Raw genomic sequence first — 27,780 nt, 5'->3', positions numbered from 1 at the left:
GTAACCATGGCATGATAACCTTCTCCGATCTGTTTCTGATCCCCTTCTTAATCATTCCTAGCATTCTGTTTGCCCTTTTTGCCACCGCTGCAATACGAAGAGGGGCTGGCCAGGGAGGCGAAAAACTTCAAGGCATTCTTCAGTTACGTAAAGGGGAAGCGACCAGCGAGAGAGGAGGTGGGGCCGTTGGACGATGGGGATAGGAAGGGAGTGATTAAGGAGGATAAAGAGGTAGATGAGAGGTTGAACACGTTCTTCTCGTCGGTTTTCACGAGCGAAGACACATCTAATATACCGGACTCAGAGGAGCTCATGAGTGGGGAACAGGCCGAAAAATTGGAGCACATAGAGGTAAGTAAGGAGGATGTCCTCAAACAGATAGACAGGTTAAAATGTGGTAAATCACCGGGCCCGGACGGGATCCACCCAAGGGTTCTGAAGGAACTAAGACAAGAAATAGCGGGCACAATCCAGCATGTTTGCAACCTATCCTTGAAAACTGGTGAGGTACCAGAGGACTGGAAATTGGCGAATGTCACACCTATCTTCAAGAAGGGATCGAGGGGTGATCCCGGGAACTACAGGCCGGTGAGCCTGACTTCAATTATAGGGAAGATGGTGGAAGCTATGATCAAGGACGGCATTTGCGAGCACATCGAGAGGAATGGCCTACTGAGAACAAGCCAGCATGGATTCTGTAAGGGAAGGTCGTGCCTAACGAATCTTCTGTACTTCTTTGAGGGAATAACCAGTCGGGTGGACAATGGGGAACCCATAGACATCATTTACCTCGATTTTCAAAAGGCTTTCGACAAGGTGCCACATGAAAGGCTGCTTAGGAAGCTGTGGAACCACGGGGTGGGAGGGGATGTGCACAGATGGATCAAGCACTGGTTGTCAGGTAGACTGCAGAGGGTTGGAGTGAAGGGCCAATATTCTGACTGGCGGGGAGTCACGAGCGGTGTGCCACAGGGATCGGTGATGGTGCCGTTACTCTTCAACATATTTATCAATGACCTGGAAAAGGAGGCAAAGTGCGAGGTTATAAAATTTGCAGACGATACCAAACTGTGCGGTAGAGTTAGGTCCAGGGAGGAGTGTGAGGACCTGCAAAGGGACCTGGACAAGCTGGAAGACTGGGCAAACAAATGGCAAATGCGCTTTACCGTGGAAAAATGCAAGGTCATGCATATAGGGAAAAAGTACCCGTTGTTCAACTACAAATTGGTGGGGGCATTGTTGGGAGACAGCAGACTTGAGAGAGACTTGGATGTGCTGGTGGATGCATCACTGAAGCCATCTGCACAGTGCGCAGCAGCCTCGAAAAAAGCCAACAGGATGCTGGGCATCATAAAGATGGGCATAACAACCAGGACGCGGGAAGTCATCATGCCATTGTATCGAGCGATGGTGCGTCCACATCTGGAATACTGCGTTCAGTATTGGTCGCCACACCTCAAGAAGGACATGCTAGTACTTGAGAGAGTCCAAAGAAGAGCAACGAAACTGGTAAAAGGGCTGGAACACTGCCCATACGCCGAGAGGTTGGATAGGCTGGGGCTCTTCTCTCTGGAAAAAAGGAGGCTCAGGGGAGATATGATAGAGACCTTCAAGATCATGAGGGGCATAGAGAGGGTGGATAGGGACAGATTCTTCAGACTGAAGGGGACAACAAGTACGAGGGGGCATTCGGAGAAACTGAAGGGAGATAGGTTCAAAACAAATGCAAGGAAGTTTTTTTTCACCCAAAGGGTCGTGGACACTTGGAATGCGCTACCGGAGGAAGTGATCAGGCAGAGTACGGTACAGGGATTCAAACAGGGATTGGACGGATTCCTGAGGGATAAAGGGATCGTGGGATACTGAGAGAGGTGCTGGGATGTAACACAGGTATAGAAAGCTAACCAGGTAATAAGTATAGAAACCCAACAGGTCGTGCATGTGCAAGACCGGAGGGTTAGGACTACAATGGGAAGATAAGACTTCAATGAGAAACCAAGGTGGCAAGGGAGCCCCTTCTGGTGATTCAGACAGGTCGTGACCTGTTTGGGCCGCCGCGGGAGCGGACTGCCGGGCAAGATGGACCTATGGTCTGACCCGGCGGAGGCACTGCTTATGTTCTTATGCGCATTGTGCGGACGGCTTCATTGACTTGTCTACCAGTACTCCCAAGTCAATTTTCTGGGGTGTCTCTCTGAGTACTGCACCGGACATCCTGTATTCATGAATAAGATTTTTGTTATCGACATGCATCACCTTACACTTTTCCACGTTAAACCTCATTGGCCATGTCGCGGCCCATTCCTCAAGTGTGTTTATGTCACGTTGCAGGTCTTCGCAATCCTTCTGTGTCTTCACTACTCTGAATAACTTTGTATCGTCTGCAAATTTAATCACCTCGCTCGTCGTACCAATTTCCAGGTCGTTTATAAATATGTTGAAGAGCATGGGTCCAAGCACTAAACCCTGTGGCACTCAACTCGTGACGCTTTTCTAGTCCAAGTATCGTCCATTTATCCCCATTCTCTGTTTCCTATCTGCCAACCAGTTTTTAATCTACATGAGTATATCGCCCTCGATTTCATAGCTTGCAATTTTTCGAAGTAGTCGTTCATGCGGGATCTTGTCAAACGCCTTCTGAAAATCTAGATATACAATGTCGACAGGGTCACCCTTGTCTATCTGCCTGTTCACTCCCTCGAAGAAGTACAGTAAGTGCATCAAGTGAGATCTTCCTTTGCTGAAGCTGTGCTGTCTGGTCCTCATCAGATTGTGTCTGCCAAAGTGATCAATGATGCAGTCCATTATCAGCGCCTCTGCCATCTTTCCCAGTACCGAGGTCAGACTCATTGGTCTGTAGTTTCCTGGATCCCCCCCTTGAACCTTTCTTGAAGATCGGCATAATATTCGCCACGTTTCAGTCTTCCGGAATCCTTCCTGATTTGATTGACAGATTGGCTATTAGTTGAAGCAGTTCAGCTGTAACCCCTTTCAGTTCCTTGATTAACCTCGGATGGATGCCATCAAGTCCCGGGGATTTATCGTTTTTAAGCCTATCAATCTGCCTGCATACCTCTTCTAGACTTCATTTCCTGCATATACCTGTCGGCTTCTGGTATATTGTATATATCCTCTTCGGTAAATACAAATGCAAAAAATGTGTTCGGTTTGTCAGTGATGGTTTTGTCCTTCTTTAGTACTCCCTTTATTCCATGGTCATCCAACGGCCCCACTGCTTCCTTTGCGGGTCGTTTCCCCTTAATATATCGAAAGAACAGTTTGAAGTTTATTGCCTCCGCGGCTATTTGTTCCTCTTAATTAGAGAATGACACGGTGAAAAAATTGGTCCCCGTCACCGCCCCGTCACCGTCTCACCATCCTCTGCACCGCCCCGTCACCGCCATTCCATTCACCGCCCCGTCACCGCCACTGCCATCCCATTCACCGCCCCGTCACCGCCACTGCAACCCCATTCACCGCCCCGTCACCGTCACCGTCGCATACATAAAAGCCTCAAACGGGTACGATTTTATATAATTTTCTTTATTTACGTTTAAAGGAAACATTCAGTAAAACTTTAAAACTTTAAAACTTTGTTTAATATTACTTAAAAACTTTAAAACTTTAAAACTTTGTTTAATATTACTTAAAAACTATACAAAAACAAAACACGACATGTACTTTTAATAGTTCTTATTTTTTAACCCAAAAATAGCAACAAATTACAAACTGCAAAAGTTAGCTTCAGTCATTGTCTTACATATAAATACCCACCTTAGCAGAATGACAATACATCTTTCAATGATAATGTTTTCATATGCGATGTCACCTCAGAAACAACTATTGAAAATAGACAGATATAAATTCTCAAAACTGACACATTTTGATCACTAAATTTAAAAATAGTTATTTTTCATAAAATTTTTCAATCACTGATCTTCCACCACCCCTTGGACTAGCTATACACAGACATAAAACGACACAGTCCTACATGAAAAGGGGTTGTAAATAAAAAAAACCAGCTCAGTGCTGCAAGAGTATCCCAGCCAGACTTCATTACAGAGCTGGTTTTTTTTTTCACAAAAACAGTCCTAATTGAAACCTCTAATATGGCTTACTAAAAGAGACTAGCTTAGCTACTCTTTCCAATAGCATACATTAAATAGAAATGGTTTAAGAATAATTTTGAATTTATCTTACTGCCTGTAGGTGGAAAGGGCTACGCACACACCTATCTGTTAGTATGCAGCGCTATAGCTGCCCTAAATAGTTAGCACCAATGGTTCTGTAAGGGGGAGACGGACTGCCTCCCACCCTCCCTCCTTAAAACCCATAGTACATAATTGTGCATTCTAAATTGCAAAAACAAACCAACCCCCAAACAGTAAAATAAAGCTGGACAGTCCGGAAATTAACTTTCTCTCGCCCTCTTAATCCCCAGCCTCTAAACGTTTCCATACTATCAAACTCCCCACATCCTACCTTCGTACTCTTCGCTGTCACCGAAACTGAGCAGCAGCGGCTCTTTGATAGCGTGCGGGTCGCCGAAACTCCTACACCTCGCCTAAAACCCAACCTTGAAGACGTCCCGCACCGACGTCCCGCCCTCCTCTGACGCAGCTTCGCCTCCCGCCCTCCCCCCCCCCTCTGACGGAACTTCCTGTTTCCGGGAGGGCAGGCGCGGCAGAGGGAAAGCTCCGGGGCCGTCGCAGGCCGGTGATCTCGAAAACAAGTTCGGAGGTAGGGCTGGTGGGGGTTGAGATGGAGGGGGGGATGTGGTGCTATGGGGGGGGGGAGGAAGAGCGAGAGAAAGAAAGGGAAAGGGAGTTCTTAAACTATATGTCCCATTTTGTGTCTGTTCACGAACACGGTGAAACACGGGTGAATAGCGGTTCTTAGAAGGGGGGACATTGGCCTGCGGGGACAAAGTCATTCACCGTTTCCGCGGTCGGTGAATGACCTTGTCCCCGTCACCGCAGCGACTACTATTTTTCTTCCCCGTTTTCGGCGGTGACCCGCGGTCTAAATTCGGTGGCCGCGGGTAAACCGTCACCGTGTCATTCTCTACTCTTAATCTCTTTTAGCCCTCTTATCGCCTTATGGTTCCTGCTTTGATGTTGTTTGTGCTTTTTCCAGTTTTCATCCGTTTTTCTTTTCCATTCCTTAAACAAAGTCTTCTTGTCTCTGATCGCTTCCTTCACCACTACAGTGAGCCATGCCGGTTCCTTGTTCTTTTTCCTCTTGGATGCCTTGTTGATATGCGGTATATAAAGATTTTGCACCTCAGAGACTGTGTCTTAAAAAGGGACCATGCTTGCTCTAGCGTTTTTAGAGTGGTTTTCCTCTTCTTAATCTTCTTCCCCACCATGATTCTCATCCCTTCGTAATTCCCTTTTCAGAAGTTCAGTGCCGTGGCCGTCAATTCAGTGCCATGGCGGTCTATTCAGTGCTATCAATTCAGTGCCTTCTTATCCATTTGCTCTCCTTTTTCACTTTCTGCCTTACATCCATCTTTCAAAATAGAACAAAACACAAAAAAATCCCTCTCATCAATACTGGGCAAGTTTCTCAAATAGTATCTTCATATAACATTTAAAGGCTTTTAAATATTTAAATGTGCTCATAAGCTCTTCAGCAAGGCGCCACAGCAGCGGTACAATGTCGCTGGAAAGGTGCTTGGATTTTAATCATAACACATTGCATGGAGCAAGGATTCTCGCTTCTACTGGAGTGGCAAATGTTATGGCTCTACGAAAGCTGTTTAACAGTAGACCACTTATCTGAAAAGGTCAGTTCAGTCTGTGTTTCACTACGCTACATCAGGAAGCCGGAAGGATAAGCTTTTTATATTTTTGGTCTACACACTTTGGCCCTGATTCTCCAAAAGTGCGTCCCGATTTTAGGCAGCTGTAGACGTCCTACAGCTGTCTAATCAGCCAATCGGGATGCACGTTTAAAAAAAAAAAAATGCTCCCCAGGCAGGCCGCCCGGGAGAGGCGTCCTATACTAAACGCCGATTCTGTAACCGGCGTCTTTAGAGAATCGGGTTAAATTAGACGCGGCCGCTATACTTATGGCAGCAAGGGATCTCCCTGCTGCAATATGTATAGCGGCTGCGGTTGTTGCGGCCGCCTGTCCCATCACCGACAGGAGAATGCCTAACTCCTCCTGTCGGAACCCCGAGCCCCCTCCCCCCCCAAACTCGTAATCGCCGACAGGAGGATGCCCAACTCCTCCTGTCGGAACCCCGGACCCCCCTCCCCCCCAAACTCGTAATCGCCGACAGGAGGATGCCCAACTCCTCCTGTCGGAACCCCGGAACCCCCTCCCCCACCAAACTCGTAATCGCCGACAGGAGGATGCCCAACTCCTACTGTCGGAACCCCGGAACCCCCTCCCCCCCAAACTCATAATCGCCGACAGGAGGATGCCCAACTCCTCCTGTCGGAACCCCGGAATCCCCTCCCCCCCAAACTCGTAATTGCCGACAGGAGGATGCCCAACTCCTCCTGCCGGAAAGCCCAACGACCCCCCGCCCCAACTAATCTCCCTCCCCCAACTAACCTTTCAATGTTGGTCAGTGGTCATCAACTTGGCAGCTGGGCTTCAATGCTAAAAAATGTAAAGTAATGCACCTAGGCAAAAAAAATCCACACAGAACTTACACACTAAATGGTGAAACCTTGTCCAGGACCACGGTGGAACGTGATTTAGGAGTGATCATTAGCGACGATATGAAGGCTGCCAATCAAGTAGAGAAGGCATCGTCCAAGGCAAGACAAATGATGGGCTGTATCCGTAGGGGTTTTGTCAGCAGAAAACCTGAAGTCATAATGCCGCTGTACAGATCCATGGTGAGACCTCATCTCGAGTATTGTGTTCAATTCTGGAGACCACACTACCGAAAAGATGTGTTGAGAATTGAGTCGGTTCAGCGAATGGCTACCAGGATGGTTTTGGGGCTCGGGGAACTCACGTATGAAGAAAGGTTAAAAAGACTGCGGATGTACTCACTGGAGGAGCGAAGAGAGAGAGGGGACATGATTGAGACCTTTAAGTATATTACTGGGCGTATAGAGGTGAAAGATGATATCTTCAGTCTTACAGGGCCCTCAGTAACCAGAGGACACTCACTGAAAATCAGGGGAGGGAAATTTCAGGGTGATGCGAGGAAGTACTTCTTCACTGAAAGGGTGGTAGATCATTGGAACGAGCTGCCTCAGAGGGTGATTGAGGCCAGCAGCGTGTTAGATTTCAAGAGAAAATGGGATATTCATGTGGGATCTCTAGGAGAGTAAGAATCAGGGAGTGGGTCATTGGTATGGGCAGACTCGATGGGCTATAGCCCTTTTCTGCCGTCAATTTCTATGTTTCTATGTTTCTATGTCTTGCTGCCGTCCAGCCGACGGGTCTGCCTCGTGGAAATGAGACAGCACGTCCCTTCCCGGCCCATCCCCGCTAAATCTAAGGCCTGATTGGCCCAGGCTAGGCACCTTGGCCAATCAGGCCTTAGGATTAGTGGGGATGGGCGGACCCGCTATGCCTAAGGCCTGATTGGTCCAGGCTTCTACAGCCTGGGCCAATCAGGCCTTAGATTTAGCGTGGATGGGCCGGGAAGGGACGTGCCATCTCATTTCCACGAGGCAGACCCGTCCAGCTGACCAACATTGAAAGGTTAGTTGGGGGAGGGAGATTAGTTGGGGCGGGGGGTTGTTGGGCTTTCCGGCAGGAGGAGTTGGGCATCCTCCTGTCGGCGATTACGAGTTTGGGGGGGGAGGGGGTTCCGGGGTTCCGACAGGAGGAGTTGGGCATCCTCCTGTCGGCGATTACGAGTTTGGGGGGGGAGGGGGCTCGGGGTTCCGACAGGAGGAGTTAGGCATTCTCCTGTCGGTGATGGGACAGGTGGCCGCAACAACCGCGGCCGCTATACATATTGCAGCAGGGAGATCCCTTGCTGCCATAAGTATAGCGGCCGCGTCTAATTTAACCCGAGTCTCTAAAGACGCCGGTTACAGAATCGGCGTTTAGTATAGGACGCCTCTCCCGGGCGGCCTGCCTGGGGAGCATTTTTTTTTTAAAAACGTGCATCCCGATTGGCTGATTAGACAGCTGTAGGACGTCTACAGCTGCCTAAAATCGGGACGCACTTTTGGAGAATCAGGGCCAAAGTGTGTAGACCAAAAATATAAAAAGCTTATCCTTCCGGCTTCCTGATGTAGCGTAGCGAAACACAGACTAAACTGACCTTTTCAGATAAGTGGTGTACTGTTAAACAGCTTTCGTAGAGCCATAACATCTGCCATTCCAGTAGAAGCGAGAATCCTTGCTCCATGCAATGTGTTATGATTAAAATCCAAGCACCTTTCCAGCGACATTGTACCGCTGCTGTGGCGCCTTGCTGAAGAGCTTATGAGCACATTTAAATATCTAAAAGCCTTTAAATGTTATATGAAGATACTATTTGAGAAACTTGCCCAGTATTGATGAGAGGGATTTTTTTGTGTTTTGTTCTATTTTGAAAGTATTGCCCCCTCAAGTGGACTGTAATTTGAAATCCCCGGTCTGTTTGGATCAAAGCCATCTTTGGCATTAACTTTTAATATTCAACTTTCTTCAATTTTTCTTCTTCCTTCTCAGATCTATCTATTTTTCCACATGCACCATCCCCTTCCCCCCATCCATGTGTATCATTTCCTCCCTCTTTCTTCTCCCTTATTCCAATCTTTTCTTAAACATTTTTTCCATCTTTCTTCCCCACCCTCCCATCCCTGTGCACCATCTTCTCTCTCTCTCTCTGGTGGGCTGACATCTTTCTCCTCTCCTTCCCACAGTCTGGCCTTTGTTTCCTTCCCTCCTCCCCCTTTGTGATCTGGCATCTCTCTGTCCTTCTCTTCCCCCTCTCCCCTACTCTCTCACCTTCTTCCCTGGCATCTCTGTCCTCCCCTTCCGTTTCCCTCCCCTGAAGGTCTGGTATCCTTCTTTTGTTTTCCTCCCCATCCCTGTGGTCCAGCATATAAATCACTCCTACTATGAGCCCTCATGACCTCCCCTGAATTCCTTCCTCCACAGGATCCAGTGGCAGCTGCTCTTTCACTCTTTGGGTTGTGGCAGTAAAGGTGAAGTAAATACGCTGCCTTTGCTGGTCTGGAAGCTCTCCCTCTGCTAAGGCTTCCTGCCTAAGTAGGGACATGAAGTAGTAGCAGAAGGAAAACTTCCAGGTCGCAGAATCCAGTGTGTTTACCTCACTCACTCTGTCAGCGACCCGTAGAGAGGAAGAGCTTCTGCAGCAATGGATCCCAATGGGGTGGGGGGGGGGGAATGGAAATCTGGACTACAGTGTCAACTGCCAAAAAGGTGGACCACCATTGGCTTCAATGACCCTACTCCTCTGCCCACCAACCCAGCCGGCTGATTAAGCGTTCCCCTTAACTGTATCCATGATATCCTGTTTGTCTGTCTTATCTGTTTAGATTGTAAACTCTTTGGAGCAGGGACTGTCTTTTTCTTTGTGACTCTGTACAGCACTGCATAGGTCTGGTAGCTCTATAGAAAAAATTAAAAGTAGTAGCAGATTAAATTATTTCCAACTATCGAGTCCTCACTTTCCCTCTTTCCCTGTCTACCTCCAGTATCTCACTAATCTGAACCTCCTCCTCCTATCCAGTATGTGCCCTCTTTCTATACCCCTCCCATCCAGCTTCTTCCCCTCTCCTCTCCACTTCCATCCATCCTTTGGGCAGGATCTGGACATGAATCGGGATCTTTCCCTGGCTCCAGGGTTTCTCTCTTGCAGGGCTGGGGGAAAGGAGAGAAGAACAGAAAAGGAGAGCGAGCACTGGAAGCTTTTAATAGGACAAAGGCCGATGACGTCACAAGGGGGAGGGCGGAGCTTCACATTTGCTAGACTCCTCCTGGAAGGGGCGGAGCTTGGACAGAGCTGAGATCCACAGGAGGCTGTGCAGGGAGGGAGGAGCCAAGGCAGGAGAATGGCAGCAGGGGTCCGTTTCCTACCTGAAGAAGGCAAAAAGCCCTGCAATGATTCTCCTCGTGTCCGCTTCAACTCCTGTCCCCGCCCCAGGATCAGTCTGACCAATGAGTACCGGGAGCTGAAAATCCTCCCCTTCTATAGGTAGTGGGTGGAACTTTCCACTTCTCTCCCACCCCAGAAACTGACCAATCAGCTCTGAAAGGGGAAGAGCCAAGAAGAAGATAACCCTGTTTGAAGCACCGCCCCTGTAGAGACGTCATCATCCTGTGCGTAACAGGAAACGAGTCTTTTCTTCTTCCTCCAATTGAGCCGAAACTTCCGGTTCCCGATCACTGCAAGAGGCAAAGCCTGATCCTGGGAAATGGCTGCAGGAGCTTCTGCCCAGGTGGGTCTTGTTGAAAGGAGAGAGACCAACCCAGAAACCCTTCAGTGCCCAGAACCCTCCTCTGGGATTGAAATACTCTCTATCCACCCCAAAGCATCTCCCTCTGCCTCACTCAGCCCCAGCACTGGCAGCTCTTCTCAAACACAACTACCCTGGGACTGTGGGTTATGTGAAGGTCAATTCTGTACATCTGCCCTTGAGAGATACTCTGAGATTGTGTGTTAGGTGGCTGTGAACTATTTAAACCCAGAAACATCAGCCTCACTCAGCCCCAGCAATGGCAGCTGTTCTCAAACACAACTACCCTGGGACTGTGGGTTATGTGAATGTAAATTTCCCTCCACCCTAATAAGCATCAATCCTGGGAGGCCTCTTTCTGGAAGTGCTGGAAGAGGCTGATTGTGTTTCTGGTTTCTATTTCAGATGCAGGTGAAGTTTGAGGACATCGCTATCTCTTTCTCCCAGGAGGAGTGGGAGTATTTAAATGAAGAGCAGAAGGAGCTCTACAGGGAGGTGATGAAGGACAACTATCAGACCCTGCTCTCACTGGGTAATGGATACATTTACATGTCTATTAGCAGTAGTGGATCATCATTATAAAGATAATTTTGATTATGTTTGTCTCGTGTGATGAACACAAACGACACCATGAGAGTCTTGCTGTCCCGCAGTGCTAGAGAATGACATGGGGACAAATTTGTCCCTGTCCTCTTAGGATCTTTCTCCATCCCTGCGAGTTCTTTCTCTGTTCCATCCTTGAAAGCTCTGTCCTCATCTGCCCAAGCCTCCAACACTTTAAAATCATAAGTTGGGAGTGCCAGCTAAACCCAGACAGACTCCCCCATCTTAAAAAAAAACATTCTGGATAGTCCTCGAAAAAGACATGTCTGGGTTTTCCTGGACGTTTGGTAATGCTAGGTTTATGTTACTTTTTTAAGGTATAAAATTTTAAGATAATGTAATTTTCTTACCCCAGCAACAGGTTCTCCGACCTTCACCCCTAAGATTATATCCCACATCAAACATGGGGAAGAGCCGTACATCAGGGGTGAGCCTGAATCGGAGGAAAGAGAAACTGGGAAAAGCAGCTGCTCAGGTGAGTGCAATAATAAAAGGGACTGGGATAAACACCTTCTGTAGGGGAACTGCTGAGGATGCTACCCCTTTATAGATGAGAATAAATCACTTGGACTGTAAGTGAAGGCTTAACTAGAGAATGACATGGGGACAATTTTGTCCCTGTCCCCGCAGGAACTCAATCTCCCCATCGCATCCCTGCGAGTTTTCTCACTGTCCCTGCCCCATTCCTGTAAGCCCTGCCTTAACCTCACATGCCACGAACACTTATGAATTTAAAGTGTTTGAGGCTTATACAGATGAGGACGGAGTTTGCAGGAATGGGGCAGGGACAGGAAAAGAACTCACGGGGACAGGTCAGGAAAATGAGTTTCCGTGGAGATGGGGAAAGATTTGTCCCCGTGTCTTTCTCAAGGCTTAACCTCTGGGACACACAGTCTTAGCTCTGAAGAGGTGGAGGAAAGGAAAGATCCAGGTTGCTTTCTGTTTATCTGTAACTTCCCTCCAGCCCCAGCTCCCCATGGGTCCAAATTCTCTCTCCCCCAGTCCAGATCCAACACCGTCCTTCACTTGAGCTCCAGCCTTAGTGCCAACCAGCACTCACCCTCGACAGATACATGATAGCAGCAGCAGCAACACCCCACCCCTTGGGTCAGCATCTCCTCCCCATCTTCCCTTGTGCCTACATTATCTGAAGGAGCCAGCTGCACCACAATGAAAAATCTTCAGAGGTCTGTTCCGAGGCCTTTCTTCTGCTGACGAGCCCCTCCTTGATATACACTTCTCCCTCCATATTCACTGTGATAGGGGATTAACAGATCCATGAATACAGAAAAACCGCAAATAACTTTTTCATATGTTATTTGCTGTTTTTTTATTAAAAACCATTGTGAATTTGGTGAAACTGTGAATAACATGGTGGGAGACCTATCCTGTTCCTGAAGGAGCGGCAAAACATGGTGAATTAAGTGCTGGGAATCAGCAATTTTCTCTGTAAACGCTTGGAATCAGCAATTTCTCTATGCAAGTTGATGTAATTGGGGAGGGGGTGGTGGTGGTGGTGGGGGAGTCAGCAAGCTAAAAACCGCGAATAATCGAAACCGCGAATACGAAGGGAGAAGTGTAATTTACACCCCATGGGGGTGGGTTGGCCGCTGCCGCTTTCACAGTACCAGTGGGAGCAGGGTGCTAGCTGGCTCTAGAGCTGGAGCTGAAGTGGAGGGCGGCTTCTTCAGGTGAAACTCTGCCATGAGGAAAAATCTTCAGAAGCCTGTTCACAAAGCCGCCTTCTGCTGACGAGCCCCTTCTTGATGTAACTTTATTTCGCGAAACTGGAAGTTACATCAAGGAGAGGCTCGTCAGAAGGAAGGCCTGGAGCAGTGGTCTCAAACTCAAACCCTTTGTAGCGTCACATTTTTGGATTTGTAGGTAGGTACTTGGAAGGCCTCAGAAAAAAATAGTTAATGTCTTATTAAAGAAATGACAACTTTGAATGAGGTAAAGCTCTTTATAGTTTATAAATCTTTCCTTTTGGCTAAGTTTTAATAATAATATTGTAATTTATAGCTAAAGAGACAAACGATCAAGAAACTGTTTTATTTTACTTTTGTGATTAACATAAACATACCGAGGGCCTCAAAATAATACCTGGCGTACCGCATGTGGCCCGTGGGCCACGATTTGAGACCACTGCCTTAGAACATATATCTTTGAAGATTTTCATTGTAGTGCAGCTGTTTTGTTCATGTAATGTAGACAAGATGTGAGCTGGGGAGGAGATGCTAACCCGTGGGGGGTGTTGCCTCTAACGCTATCACTGTTCCTGAGTCTGACCTTGGTGCAATTTTTTTGTTGCTATGGGAGTAAGGATTTTTACTGCTTCCGCACGATGGTAAAAGGCCTTGCTCTCGTTCCTGCGGTAAACCGGTAACAATTTTTCCTGTTCCCGTAGACTTACTGCAGTTTGCCACAGGAACCTGTCCCTGTGAAATTCTCTGGCAGAGTTTAGGCTTGTATACAAGGAGTTGCAGTAGTCTAGCTACGATAAAATGATTTTACCATCATAACAACATGACATTCAAACAAAGGTCTGATCAATCTGTTGCTTCATGCTGTGGAGTGTCTTCTTCCAGAGGCTGGAGATTTATGGTGCATAGGAAACGTTGAATCTAGTATTACACCTAGTATTTAGATGATTTGTGTACTTTGAGGATGGTTCCGGATGGTAGAGATAGCGAGTTAGGGATGTTATGTGGACAGTGTGAAACCAGAATAGCTTGGTGTGAAAGAGTAAGGCAGTGTATCTCAAACTGTGTGCCTCCTGAGATTCCTAGTGTGCCATGGCACGCTGAGGAGGAAGAGAGGTGCCTGCCAGCTGACTTCCCTGCGTGGTACAGTGCCAGTGCTGCCCGATTCGCCAAAGGCCTGCATGTTTCCCCTTTCTCTCTAGTGTCCTTCGGCGTCCCCCCTGGCCTCCTGGTCTCACCTTTAAAGCTAATTACAGCAGCCTGCAGAGGATCGCCGATAGGTAAAATGATTTTATTTTCAATATAGTGATTGAAATGTGTCAGTTTTGAGAATTTATAACAGCTGTGTATATGAAAAATGAATGGAAAAAATTGCATTATGAAGAGGAAGTGACGTCACCGATCCAAATGGTAGCTTGATCGGTGAGCTCCGTTCAACCCTGAGCAAAACCCTTCTTTTAGTTGAGTTATTAAGCTGGATCACATCCTACCTGCCTGCTACGGGTGTTGGACTGGTGAGCGAACGGCATGGCAACCCGCAGGAAGCTCCCATGTGACAAATTGGGCCAGCGCACGATGGAACAGGCGCCGAGCCGGGGCGCACGTGGCGCTGATGTTATGGAGTTGAGCGGGAGTGGAGCTGCGAGTTTGGAGAGAAGCATTGCAGCCGTGGCTGTTATGCTGGTGGAGCCGGTCCCGGAGCGCTCTCCTCCTGACCCGTTGACCAAAGCCGATATGCAACAATGGATATCGGAGGTGAAATCGGAGATTACAGCTTTGTCGGTCCAGGTACGGGAGGCAGCGCGGGAGCTCCGTACAGATTTGGTGGATGTGGGCTTGCAGGTCGAAGTGGTGGGGACACATCTGGACAGCTTTGAGGAGAGTATGACCGGGGTGCAACGCACATTGGAGAGCGTCTCGGCTGACTATCAACTTCTGCTTGATAAGCTGGAGGATCTGGAGAATCGCACCCGGCGTAACAACTTGCGGGTGCGGGGCCTCCCTGATCTGCCAGAATATAAGGATGTACGGTCCACTGTACTCAAATTGCTCTGCTGGTTGCTCCAGAATGAGACCCTGGTGACGGGGATCGAAAGGGCACATAGGGCCTTGGGTCCCCGGGTTGCTGATCAGCCTAAGGACATTGTGTTGTGCCTACAGAGCTTTGTGCTAAAGGAGCAGGTCTTACGGAGAGCCCAGGAGATGGGTGACCTGGGAGGGTCATCGTTTGGAATTCTATCACAACCTTGCTGCTAGCACATTGCTGAAGCGCCGTGATTTTCGGGAGGTAACCAGGGCCCTGCAACGCAGTAACTTGCGCTATCGTTGAACCTACCCCTTTGGAGTGGTGATCACTATTAATGGTGTGCATACCAAAGTTTCTTCAGTGCGTGAGGCTCGTGCACTACTGCAAAAGGAGGGGATTGAAGTCCCGGATGATCCTGCCCCAGTTCAGGGGGGAAGCTCCGAGTGTGGGCTGGAGTCCTGCTTCTTATCGATGGCAGCGAGTGGAGCGTGCTTCCCGAGGTCGAGGTGGTAGTGGGGCGGGCCCCCCCCCCATTCAGCTGCAGCGTCCTCTTTGAATGGCCCTTCCTGACGGACAGCATGCTTTACCTGCATATTTTGGAACTTGATTCCTATGCTCTGTTTGGGATTTTGGTGACAGCTGGGGTCTTTTGATTGGGGATATGGGGGAGAGTTTCCCCTGGTTGGTGTATGAGAGTGGGGTAGAGGGTGTATTGGGACTGAGTTTGGGGGTGGCATGGCTGTGGGCTGGAGGATGGTTTGATGTTGGTGGGCATATGGTTGTGGGGGAGTTTGATCTTGGTGTTGGGTGTGTGCTTATGGGGTTGGTTGTTGTATCGTTGTGGTTGTTTGAGTGGCAATGGGGACTGTTTACTTCCTTACATGTTTGTGAGAGGCCTGTAGAATCTCACTGTGGGGGTGGGGGAGTGGGGCTGGGGGGTGGGGGTGGGGGGCCGGGTCAGATTCTTGTTGGGGAGGGCTATTGTTGCTGTTTTTTATTGCCTCTATGGTGGGGCTTAAGTTGGTCTCTTATAACATCAGGGGTCTCAACTCACCTTATAAGTGGAGGGCCTTCTTCCGGAAGTTGCTTCGCTTGTGGGCTGCAGTTTGCTTTGTCCAGGAAACCCACTTGTTACAATCCCATGAACACCTTGTTCATGATTCTCGGTTTCCACAGTCCTTTTCTGCCTCTTGGATGGGTACTTCTAAGAAGGGTGGGGATACTGATTGGCAAAGGGGTGCGATGTGAAGTTTGTCGAGTAGCCCGGGATCCACAGGGTAGGTATGTTGGAGGCTCTGATAGAGGGGAGCTTGTATACTCTGGTGAACATTTATGCCCCTAATGAGGGTTAGGGTACCTTCTTTTGGGAGTTAGTGCCCCGGATTCTACAGTTCAAGGGGGGTTCTTTGATACTTGGTGAGGATTTTAACCTTTCTATGACACCTCATCTGGATAATTCGGGGAGAGCTGGGTGCTATGGGCGGCGGGATCGTAAGTTGCTGCGTGAGGCTCTTGCCTCCTTAAATGTTACAGATGGTTGGCGTTGGCTGCATCCGTTGGTACGGGATTATACCTATTTCTCTAGAACGCATGCCTCCTACTCCAAGATTGATTATATCTTTGTGGAGCGTGGTCTGCTCCGACGGGTGGAGCTGAAGGGGATTGAACAAGTTACTTGGTCGGATCATGCTCCTAGATGGGTACAGTTTGGGGGTGAGGGACGGAAATTGTGGTGCTTTAATGATAGTTTGTTGGATGATCCCGGGGTAGTGGCCCAGATTGAGTGGTGGTTACGTGAGTATCTGGATTTGAATTTGACATGTGGTACCTCTTTGGAAACTGTCTGGGAGGGTTTGAAGGCTACCTTGAGGGGTCGGTTGATTGCACTGGCCTCCTTCAGACATTGTCGGCGTCGGGAGGAGATTAATGTAATGTTGCATCGGATAGGACGATTGGAGGGGATGCATAAGCGTCAGCCTTAGGATGCGGAGTTGGGTAAGCGGTTGCAGCATGCCAGGATGGATCTTCAGGCTCTGGAGTTGGAATGCTTGCGTTTTAATTTACAACTTTTGCAACAGCGGTACTTTGAGTTCTCTAATAAGGCTAGTCGATTGGTAGCCCATCGTTTGAAGGTTCGTCAAATGAGTAACCATATTTTTTCTGTTCGGGCGGCCTCTGAAGAGATTTTGCGAAGGGAAGATGATATTCGTGTGCGTTTTGTGGAGTTTTATTCTCAACTCTGCACTCCGGAGGCGGAAGGGTCTCCGCAGGAGTGAGATAGCTATTTGGCATCAGCCTCGCTACCTCGGATTGCAGAGGGGGATGTTGGGAGATTGGATCGCCCACTTAATTTGATAGAGGCTCGTGGGGCTCCGCGGTCTATGAAGGTGGGCAAGTCTCCCGGGCTGGACGGTTTCACCGTAAGGTACTATAAACGCTTTCAGGACTTTTTGTTACCTCCCCTGCTACAGTTTCTTAATTCCCTGGGCGGAGATTGCATGCTTCCCTTTTTTATACGATTGACAGGGGTTACGGTTTTAGCGAAGGACGGGAAAGATCCTGTGCATTGTGCCTCCTACCGTCCGATTTCTTTGCTGGGGGTGGCTACTAAGATTTTCACGCAGATTTTAGCAGATCGTTTGATGAGTTGGATTCCCTGGTTGATCCATCCTGACCAGTCGGGATTTGTGGTAGGTCGGCCGGTGGGTGATAATGTTCGGCAGGTTTATAATCTGCTCGAACAGGCTAGGAGACGGGCACGGGAGACGGTATTCTTGTCTATTGATGCTGAGAAGGCCTTTGATAGGGTCTCCTGGCTTTTCTGTTCCAAGTTTTAGAGTCTGTTGGCTTGGGTCCGCGTATGCGGGAATGGATTCGTATTCTGTACTCCGATCCTGTGAATGGGGGCTATTCCGATACTTTTTCATTGGCGCGGGGTACGCGCCAGGAGTGCCCTCTCTCTCCTCTTCTTTTAGCTTTGACGGTGGAACCTTTAGCACAGAGGGTGCGGGCCAATGGAGGCATCAGTGGGGTGATTATAAACTGACCCTTTTTGCGGATGATATTCTCTTTACGGTTAAAGATCCTGAGGTCTCCCTACCAGCTATTCTGCGGGAGTTGGATGCCTTCAGGGTGGTGTCGGGGTTTTACGTTAATGTTAGCAAATCTGAGTTGCTTAATGTTAATTTGTCTCCTGTTAGGGTGGACTTTCTCCAGAGCCGCTTCTCCTTTCGGTGGGTTAAGCATTCCTTGCGATATCTGAGGGTTTATTTTGGCCCGCTGGGCCAAATACTGATATTTATGACCTTAATTACCCCACGCTGCTCCCCTACCTTATATGTCAGCTTGGGAGGGGGATTGGGAGTCCGCTATACCTCTGGAAACTTGGGAAGCTATTTGGAGGGAGGTGTCCTCTGCGGGCTTAGCGGCCTTATTGGTTGAAAATGGGTATAAGGTCCTTTTTCGGTGGTACTATACTCCTCAGGTGTTGGCTAGGTGGCGAAGGGATGGGAGGGGTCTCTGCTGGAGGGGCTGTGGAGAAGTGGGTACTTATTTCCACATGTGGGGGGCGTGTGGGAGGGTGCGGGACTTTTGGGCTGAGATCTTTACTCAAATTTCTCAGATTTTGAGTACACCGCAGTGTTCTCCCCAGAAATGTTTTCCAGCTGGGTGGCATGAAAAAGTAGCTGGATGGGGCAGGGCGGGGAAATTTGGTAGTGGAGAAAATTAAATGTATACTATTTTTATTAGTTAATTATTATTATTTTCCAATGCTCGATATGACTTCCTTTTTTAAGGTTTGACACTTGTACCAGAATATTTTTACTAAATTTAAGAAGTATCCAATTCTAGAAGTTAATAATTAGATATTCACCCTCTTTCAAATAGTATAGAGGTTTAAAAAAGGGAAATGCGTTAATGAAGTCATTAGGTTCAATCTAACCATTTATTTATGCATGAATTTAAACAACTAAAAAAAAAAAAGATAAATATAGCTCATCCAGTCATACAAGAAATGGCTGTACAACACCTCTAATAATGTTTTGATCACTAGGTTCCTTCCTGAGGTCTCACTGAGGATATGAAATAGATGCTATCCCCACTTCCAGACCTCTTCCACATAATTTATGGAGATGTGTTACTGAGCCTTGAAGGGCATCTATGTGATTGATCTTTATCTGCTTCTTTTTTATTTTGCTATAGTGCAAAGTAAGAGCTAGGGCAAAATAGTATAGGTAAAGATGCAGGTACTAATTAGCAATGTATTAAAAATATTTCATTTTTATTTGCTTATAATGTCATTTGAAAGCTGCTTGATGATAATACAACAGTAGTATAATGGGTACACCTCATGTCAAACTGATTGACAGGTGAGATAAGATAAGGATCGACCAATCAGCGTTCACTTCCGGGTTAAGCCCCGCCCATTGTCCCGCCTTAGTCTCCGCCCATGGCCCCGCCCCCACCCATGGCCCCGCCCTAGTCTCCGCCCATGGCCCCGCCCCTCCCATAGGAATGAATGGTGGTAGCCCCGCCCATGGGCACACACCCCGCCCATGGCCACACCCCACCCTTCACCTAAGCCCCGCCCCTCCCATAGGAATGAATGGTGGTAGCCCCGCCCATGGCCACACCCCCACCCATGGCCCACCCCTCAAGCCCCGCCCCCCACCCCTGTCCCCACCCCTCAAGCCACGCCCCCACCCATGACCCCGCCCCCTCATGCCCCACCCCCGGAAATGCACTTTTGATGACATCACCGGAAATGGGGGCGTGTTTAACCCCGAAAATACGCTTTCTGATGACATCACCGGAAATGGGAGTGCCTGCCCCCTACCGGAAATGCGCTTTTCTGATGACATAGGCGGAAATTGGGTAAATGACGCGGCGGAAATGCGCTTTTCTGAACACGTAGGCGGAAGTAGGGTAAATGACGCGGCGGAAATGCGCTTTTCTGAACACGTAGGCGGAAATAGGGAAACAGACTCAGTCAAAACCCCCACCCAGAAAAGAAGCGTCTTTATTTTAACAGTTTTTAGTTAAAAGACAGGGTTTAAGAGCTCACAGATAGAGCAGAGCACAAAACAAAAGGCATTCACAAAATCTTTCCTGCTTTTTAAAACAGAGTAGGGGCAGAAACAAACGAGAAAAAAAAAAAAAAAAGTTGCATTTGCTTTTAACACCCTTTTCAGTAGGAATTCTGAGCTAATGGTTAATGGGTCAGCTCCCCTATTGTCATGGTAACAGCTGATAAGACCCTTGCAACACCCCTCCCCCTGATAAAACCAAGGGGAGAGATGTGGAAGTGTGTTTAAACATGTCTGAACTTGTCCCGGCCCCCCTACTGTTGTCTTAACAATCTGAAAAAAAAAAAAAAACACAAAAGCAGATGTCACCTAACAGGGCTCTGTTAAAAAGGCAAAAGTCTTTATTGAAGCAAATTTATTATGATCCACATGCGGCAGGAAGCTATGGAGGCATTAACCCTCTACTTCAAGCGGCTAAAAAGAGTGATATAACAGTCCGGAGAAAAGATGTGGTGGATTGGGTCACCGGTCAAAACGCATACAATTTACACAGACCGGGTAGTATCCATTTAAAAAGAAATAAAACAACAGACAATGGCAAAGTGACTTAGTCAACATGTCAGCCTTTGCCCCCCTTATAACAACGGTTACAAATACATCTTAACGGTAATAGATAACCTGTCAAAATATGCACGGGTCGTTTCTTTAAAAACAAAAACCGGTCGTGAAGTTACCGAAGCCTTTGAAACAATATTTAATTTAGGGCGTACATCTGAAAAACTTCAAGCAGACAAGGGTAAAGATTTTTGTGACCCATAATGATGTTAAAGCAGCTGTAGTGGAAAGATTTAACAGGACTTTAAAATCCATAATACCTTTACTTACCAAGACGTCCTACAGGCTATGGTGTACATCCGTATGGGCACGCGTTTCCGGTTGCCGCGCGGCGGCACACGTACGGCACAAAGGAAACATAAGTTTAACCCCCACCCTGACAGGTAACACCCCCGGAAATACGCTTTCTGGTGACATCACAGGAAAAGGGAGTGCCTGCCCCGACAGGAAATGCGCTTTTCTGATGACATAGGCGGAAATTGGGTAAATGAAGCGACGGATATGCGCTTTTCTGAACACGTAGGCGGAAACAGACTTAGTCAAAACCCCCCCCCCCCACCCGGAAATGAAGTGGGGTTTAAGAGCTCACAGATAGAGCAGAGCACAAAACAAAAGGCATTCACAAAATCTTTCCTGCTTTTTAAAACAGAGTAGGGGCAGAAACAAACGAGAAAAGTTGCATTTGTTTTTAACACCCTTTTCAGTAGGAATTCAATGTCTGTCACGAAGGCTCGTAGATTGAGTTACTTTCTTAAAGATCGTGATGTAGAAAAAGAGGGTTACCCAAAGACCGAAAAACTGTACGAATCAGACAAAGAAAATATGGACCCCTTTAACACGCTGGTAACTGAAAAAAGGCCTACCAAGAGGCCCCGTAACTTTCTTAAAGACTGTAATGCGGAGAAAGAGGGTTACTCACCGTCTGAAAAACCGATTGACTTGACGGCAGATACCGGGGAGCATATGCACGAATTAACAGATTCTGAAATACAAGAGTTTCCAGATGCTCAAAAGCTATATGATTCAGACATAGAAAATGAAGATGTAGGCTATGAACCACCAGAGGATAATGCTTCAGATATTGAATTTTATGAAGCCGCTGCTGAAGCCGAAGCAACAGACATGTTGGAAAAGCCAGGATCTTTCACGGTAAGAGAGAGAGAGAGAGAGAGAGAGACACACACGCACTTTTTATTACCAGGGGTCGTTGAAGGGGTTTATGAAGCTGTATGTGTTCATGTGTTTTAAAAAGGAAAATTTATTTCTGTATGTTTGTTTTTTTGTAGGGAAGTGGCGGATCTTCACGATCACAGAAACCTGTGGACAAGGTGTACATGCCGATGATAAATCTATCATGTTTGTGTTTTTTCTGCTCGTTTCAAAGAGAACCGGCGGTGAATGTGCGTAAACCTGAAGATTCTTGTGATTATGGACTGTGGACCGGCATAGGCCTTTCCAAAACACCAACAGAACTTAAATCATTTATAAAGGTCGTTGTATACTGCGTTCTAAATAAACGTCTGCAAGGCGTGAAGGATGAAGATTGTGGAGCCTGCTTAATACGTGCTGGGGGGCAAAAACACCACGATTGCTTGATATGGGGACATAAGGAAATACAGCAGAAACTCAAAAAAACTTGTGACATGCTATGCCTAGGACGTGTGGTAAATGTAGTCACATTTGTAGGCTATAAAATGAAAATATTGATGCTTTGTAATGAAAGCATTAATATAATCATTGATTTAATCAGAGATATTAAAACCTCTATAAACGGGCCACGGCTACTCAACAGATTGGTCAATGTCATGAGAGATGGTACATATGTAGAGATTGTAAATGATTTAATCCGTGACACCGATTATAAATCATTCTTCAAAAGAAATGCTTTTTAAAACATGTTTTGTTTTTTATTCTCGGGATTGTGGGAAATACAATGTGTAATGGTATGTTTGTTTGTATAAAAGTTTAAACATTTTATTGTTGTAAAATAAAGATTTTCTTAAAAAAAAAAATAAAAAATATAAAATGTGTGGTGTGTTTTAGAAATGTATTATCAACCCAAACTAAAACAATAGAAGGTGTGACAGGTTATAAGGAACTAGGTTCTAGACACGTAGGGGTCATTTTGGTGTCTAAATTGACTAACCAAGACAAACAAGTTCTATCAGAGGTCTTAGACATACAATAAAGCCTTTGTGAACGGATAACCTCTATAGAGGGGATTGTAAGTGTATAAAATAAACTATGAGAAGACCAGCAAGCATTCTGGTTTTTGTGGGTGCTACGCCGGGCCCCCGGATACATCAACTGCTAACATGGTGTGTAGAAAAGGGGCTTTTATTTTTGGTTTTAGGGATATCGTTTTTTCTTTCTCTGAATCTATCATTGCATTTAAAAACAGGAACGGGGATCTGATGGTAGAAATAAACTATCTCTTACCAGAAAAAGACAACGGATATTAAACAGTAAGTGACAAAAGTATTATATGGCACATATGTTGGTTTTTAAAAACAGCATGTACAAAACATTCTTTTTTCGTTATGATTAGACCAAGAAACGGCTGGAGAGCCCACACCTTCTACATCGACATGTTCTAACCAACAACCGGCTCCTTACCGGAAGCCAAAAGATAAACGAAATAGTAGGTATCCTGGTTTTGTAAGGAGACTAGGGTTAAAAGAAAATGTCATTACTTTTATAATGGTTGATGGGGAAAAAGTATTAACGGTTATGCTATGTTATAAATTGTAGATCGGGAAAATGTTAGAAAGTCACAAACAGACACCGTGAAGCCGACAGAAAAAGTTTAACAGCACAGAAGCACAGCCGGACAGCACAGAAGAAGGAGAATGTTATGAAGTTGATAATTATTCTGATAGCAGCAAAAAGGGTGCATTAGGTCCTTCTGAAGATTCAGAACCAATCAACTATGTCCAATTTGTGAAAAGATGGGATCGTAAACTGGACAAGTTTCATGGTGTGCTTTATTCAGAAGAATTTCGTTTCATTAATTTAGACAGGATAACATCATTAAGTGATGCTCAAAATGCTATACGCCAAGGCATCCAACATATCCTGGACGATGTTAACAGCAGAGTATCGCCCGGTGACTACGTACAAGTGCACCTACATTCGTCACTCTTTCACAACTCCTTGTTTTCTGGTAAATTAAATCCCGAATCGCTAGATGCTGATGATTTCTTAGACCAGGTTGCTAAAATCCTTCAAAGTCACAGAGAAATACAGGTCTGTGATTTATTCCGTGTTGTTGTACTTGTAATAAGAAACAAGGGTGGTGGGGGGTCGTAGGGTGTTAAAATCTATACTGTTTAGCCAGATTTTGCAGAAAAAAGGATGTATTTAATAGATTTGAATAACACAGGTAATAACCTGTGTTTTGCCGGTAGCCTTACAGCCTTTAGCTATAATAGCTATAGGTTTTACTGTGATTTGTAAAAGCTTACCATCTTGAACCAACAGATCTGTGTCCATCTTTTCCTTTAACAGTTGGCTAAGAACAAAACACCCGTCATAGCCTTTGGCATTATGGGCTATGAAGGTATAGTCTTTAAATTTTTTGTCACAAAAAAAAAAACCTGTATAAAAGCAAAAATACACTCTAGACCCTTGAATTCCCATTTTCTTGTTTCGTACAAGTCCTCGGCATATATGTAATTAGGAATGTGCCAGCCTGTTTCCTGCATACACTCGCAATCGTAAATAATATACTTTTCAGATGTTTTGAGTTTATCGATGGGTGTCATAAAACATAAGTGTATGTCATCACCGCTTAAGGGTTCACGGCATAGCTTACACATCCTACCCTTACATTTATGTTTTTTCGTTCACATAGGACTCACATTTCAGACACAGTGTTTTAGATAAACACTCCACTTCTTTTTTCTGCGCCAGCTGCGTATGTCTATCTAAACAGTCTTTAGAGCGACAACACATCTTGCAGTTAGGACACCTCTGCTGTATACCGTCATTGTTCAAACATGTCTGTGTCGAACAAAGACGGCACCATAATGTACAGGAGTGGTCGTGACTATAGGGCTTCTGGCAAAAAGTACAGAAATTACGCTCACCATAGAATTTTTTGACATCGGTTATGCCGTAGAAATGATCGTCATGTAGCGATAAGAAAACCGTTTTTTGGATAAATGGGCTGGTCTGATGTTTTAAAGCAACACCAAGAGTTTGTATAAAACACAACTCTTATATTTATCTTTAAATGTTCTATGGTTGCTACATCATCGAGCATGACTTTTTTATGTACCGACCACCCCAAATCATTATGTAGCTTTTCAGCACCTATTAACAGTTCAGCATCTGTGAGTTTTACGGGGGATATAAGGGCTGTAAGGCTACCGGCAAAACACAGGTTATTACCTGTGTTATTCAAATCTATTAAATACATCCTTTTTTTCTGCAAAATCTGGCTAAACAGTATAGATTTTAACACCCTACGACCCCCCACCACCCTTGTTTCTTATTACAAGTACAACAACACGGAATAAATCACAGACCTGTATTTCTCTGTGACTTTGAAGGATTTTAGCAACCTGGTCTAAGAAATCATCAGCATCTAGCGATTCGGGATTTAATTTACCAGAAAACAAGGAGTTGTGAAAGAGTGACGAATGTAGGTGCACTTGTACGTAGTCACCGGGCGATACTCTGCTGTTAACATCGTCCAGGATATGTTGGATGCCTTGGCGTATAGCATTTTGAGCATCACTTAATGATGTTATCCTGTCTAAATTAATGAAACGAAATTCTTCTGAATAAAGCACACCATGAAACTTGTCCAGTTTACGATCCCATCTTTTCACAAATTGGACATAGTTGATTGGTTCTGAATCTTCAGAAGGACCTAATGCACCCTTTTTGCTGCTATCAGAATAATTATCAACTTCATAACATTCTCCTTCTTCTGTGCTGTCCGGCTGTGCTTCTGTGCTGTTAAACTTTTTCTGTCGGCTTCACGGTGTCTGTTTGTGACTTTCTAACATTTTCCCGATCTACAATTTATAACATAGCATAACCGTTAATACTTTTTCCCCATCAACCATTATAAAAGTAATGACATTTTCTTTTAACCCTAGTCTCCTTACAAAACCAGGATACCTACTATTTCGTTTATCTTTTGGCTTCCGGTAAGGAGCCGGTTGTTGGTTAGAACATGTCGATGTAGAAGGTGTGGGCTCTCCAGCCGTTTCTTGGTCTAATCATAACGAAAAAAGAATGTTTTGTACATGCTGTTTTTAAAAACCAACATATGTGCCATATAATACTTTTGTCACTTACTGTTTAATATCCGTTGTCTTTTTCTGGTAAGAGATAGTTTATTTCTACCATCAGATCCCCGTTCCTGTTTTTAAATGCAATGATAGATTCAGAGAAAGAAAAAACGATATCCCTAAAACCAAAAATAAAAGCCCCTTTTCTACACACCATGTTAGCAGTTGATGTATCCGGGGGCCCGGCGTAGCACCCACAAAAACCAGAATGCTTGCTGGTCTTCTCATAGTTTATTTTATACACTTACAATCCCCTCTATAGAGGTTATCCGTTCACAAAGGCTTTATTGTATGTCTAAGACCTCTGATAGAACTTGTTTGTCTTGGTTAGTCAATTTAGACACCAAAATGACCCCTACGTGTCTAGAACCTAGTTCCTTATAACCTGTCACACCTTCTATTGTTTTAGTTTGGGTTGATAATACATTTCTAAAACACACCACACATTTTATATTTTTTATTTTTTTTTTTAAGAAAATCTTTATTTTACAACAATAAAATGTTTAAACTTTTATACAAACAAACATACCATTACACATTGTATTTCCCACAATCCCGAGAATAAAAAACAAAACATGTTTTAAAAAGCATTTCTTTTGAAGAATGATTTATAATCGGTGTCACGGATTAAATCATTTACAATCTCTACATATGTACCATCTCTCATGACATTGACCAATCTGTTGAGTAGCCGTGGCCCGTTTATAGAGGTTTTAATATCTCTGATTAAATCAATGATTATATTAATGCTTTCATTACAAAGCATCAATATTTTCATTTTATAGCCTACAAATGTGACTACATTTACCACACGTCCTAGGCATAGCATGTCACAAGTTTTTTTGAGTTTCTGCTGTATTTCCTTATGTCCCCATATCAAGCAATCGTGGTGTTTTTGCCCCCCAGCACGTATTAAGCAGGCTCCACAATCTTCATCCTTCACGCCTTGCAGACATTTATTTAGAACGCAGTATACAACGACCTTTATAAATGATTTAAGTTCTGTTGGTGTTTTGGAAAGGCCTATGCCGGTCCACAGTCCATAATTACAAGAATCTTCAGGTTTACGCACATTCACCGCCGGTTCTCTTTGAAACGAGCAGAAAAAACATGATAGATTTATCATCGGCATGTACACCTTGTCCACAGGTTTCTGTGATCGTGAAGATCCGCCACTTCCCTACAAAAAAACAAACATACAGAAATAAATTTTCCTTTTTAAAACACATGAACACATACAGCTTCATAAACCCCTTCAACGACCCCTGGTAATAAAAAGTGCGTGTGTGTCTCTCTCTCTCTCTCTCTCTCTCTTACCGTGAAAGATCCTGGCTTTTCCAACATGTCTGTTGCTTCGGCTTCAGCAGCGGCTTCATAAAATTCAATATCTGAAGCATTATCCTCTGGTGGTTCATAGCCTACATCTTCATTTTCTATGTCTGAATCATATAGCTTTTGAGCATCTGGAAACTCTTGTATTTCAGAATCTGTTAATTCGTGCGTATGCTCCCCGGTATCTGCTGTCAAGTCAATCGGTTTTTCAGACGGTGAGTAACCCTCTTTCTCCGCATTACAGTCTTTAAGAAAGTTACGGGGCCTCTTGGTAGGCCTTTTTTCAGTTACCAGCGTGTTAAAGGGGTCCATATTTTCTTTGTCTGATTCGTACAGTTTTTCGGTCTTTGGGTAACCCTCTTTTTCTACATCACGATCTTTAAGAAAGTAACTCAATCTACGAGCCTTCGTGACAGACATTGAATTCCTACTGAAAAGGGTGTTAAAAACAAATGCAACTTTTCTCGTTTGTTTCTGCCCCTACTCTGTTTTAAAAAGCAGGAAAGATTTTGTGAATGCCTTTTGTTTTGTGCTCTGCTCTATCTGTGAGCTCTTAAACCCCACTTCATTTCCGGGTGGGGGGGTTTTTTTTTGACTAAGTCTGTTTCCGCCTACGTGTTCAGAAAAGCGCATATCCGTCGCTTCATTTACCCAATTTCCGCCTATGTCATCAGAAAAGCGCATTTCCTGTCGGGGCAGGCACTCCCTTTTCCTGTGATGTCACCAGAAAGCGTATTTCCGGGGGTGTTACCTGTCAGGGTGGGGGTTAAACTTATGTTT

General features: G+C 45.6%; 1 pseudogene; it reads left to right on the top strand.

Moving 5' to 3' along the window:
- The first annotated feature begins 9,972 nt into the window (after window positions 1-9,972).
- LOC117355289 overlaps window positions 9,973-27,780 on the top strand; it is a 75,566-nt pseudogene continuing 57,758 nt past the window's right edge.

The sequence above is a fragment of the Geotrypetes seraphini genome, chromosome 2 (genome assembly GCF_902459505.1).
Source record: "Geotrypetes seraphini chromosome 2, aGeoSer1.1, whole genome shotgun sequence".
NCBI lineage: Eukaryota > Metazoa > Chordata > Amphibia > Gymnophiona > Dermophiidae > Geotrypetes > Geotrypetes seraphini.
This window is presented reverse-complemented; position numbering and strand designations above follow the sequence as displayed.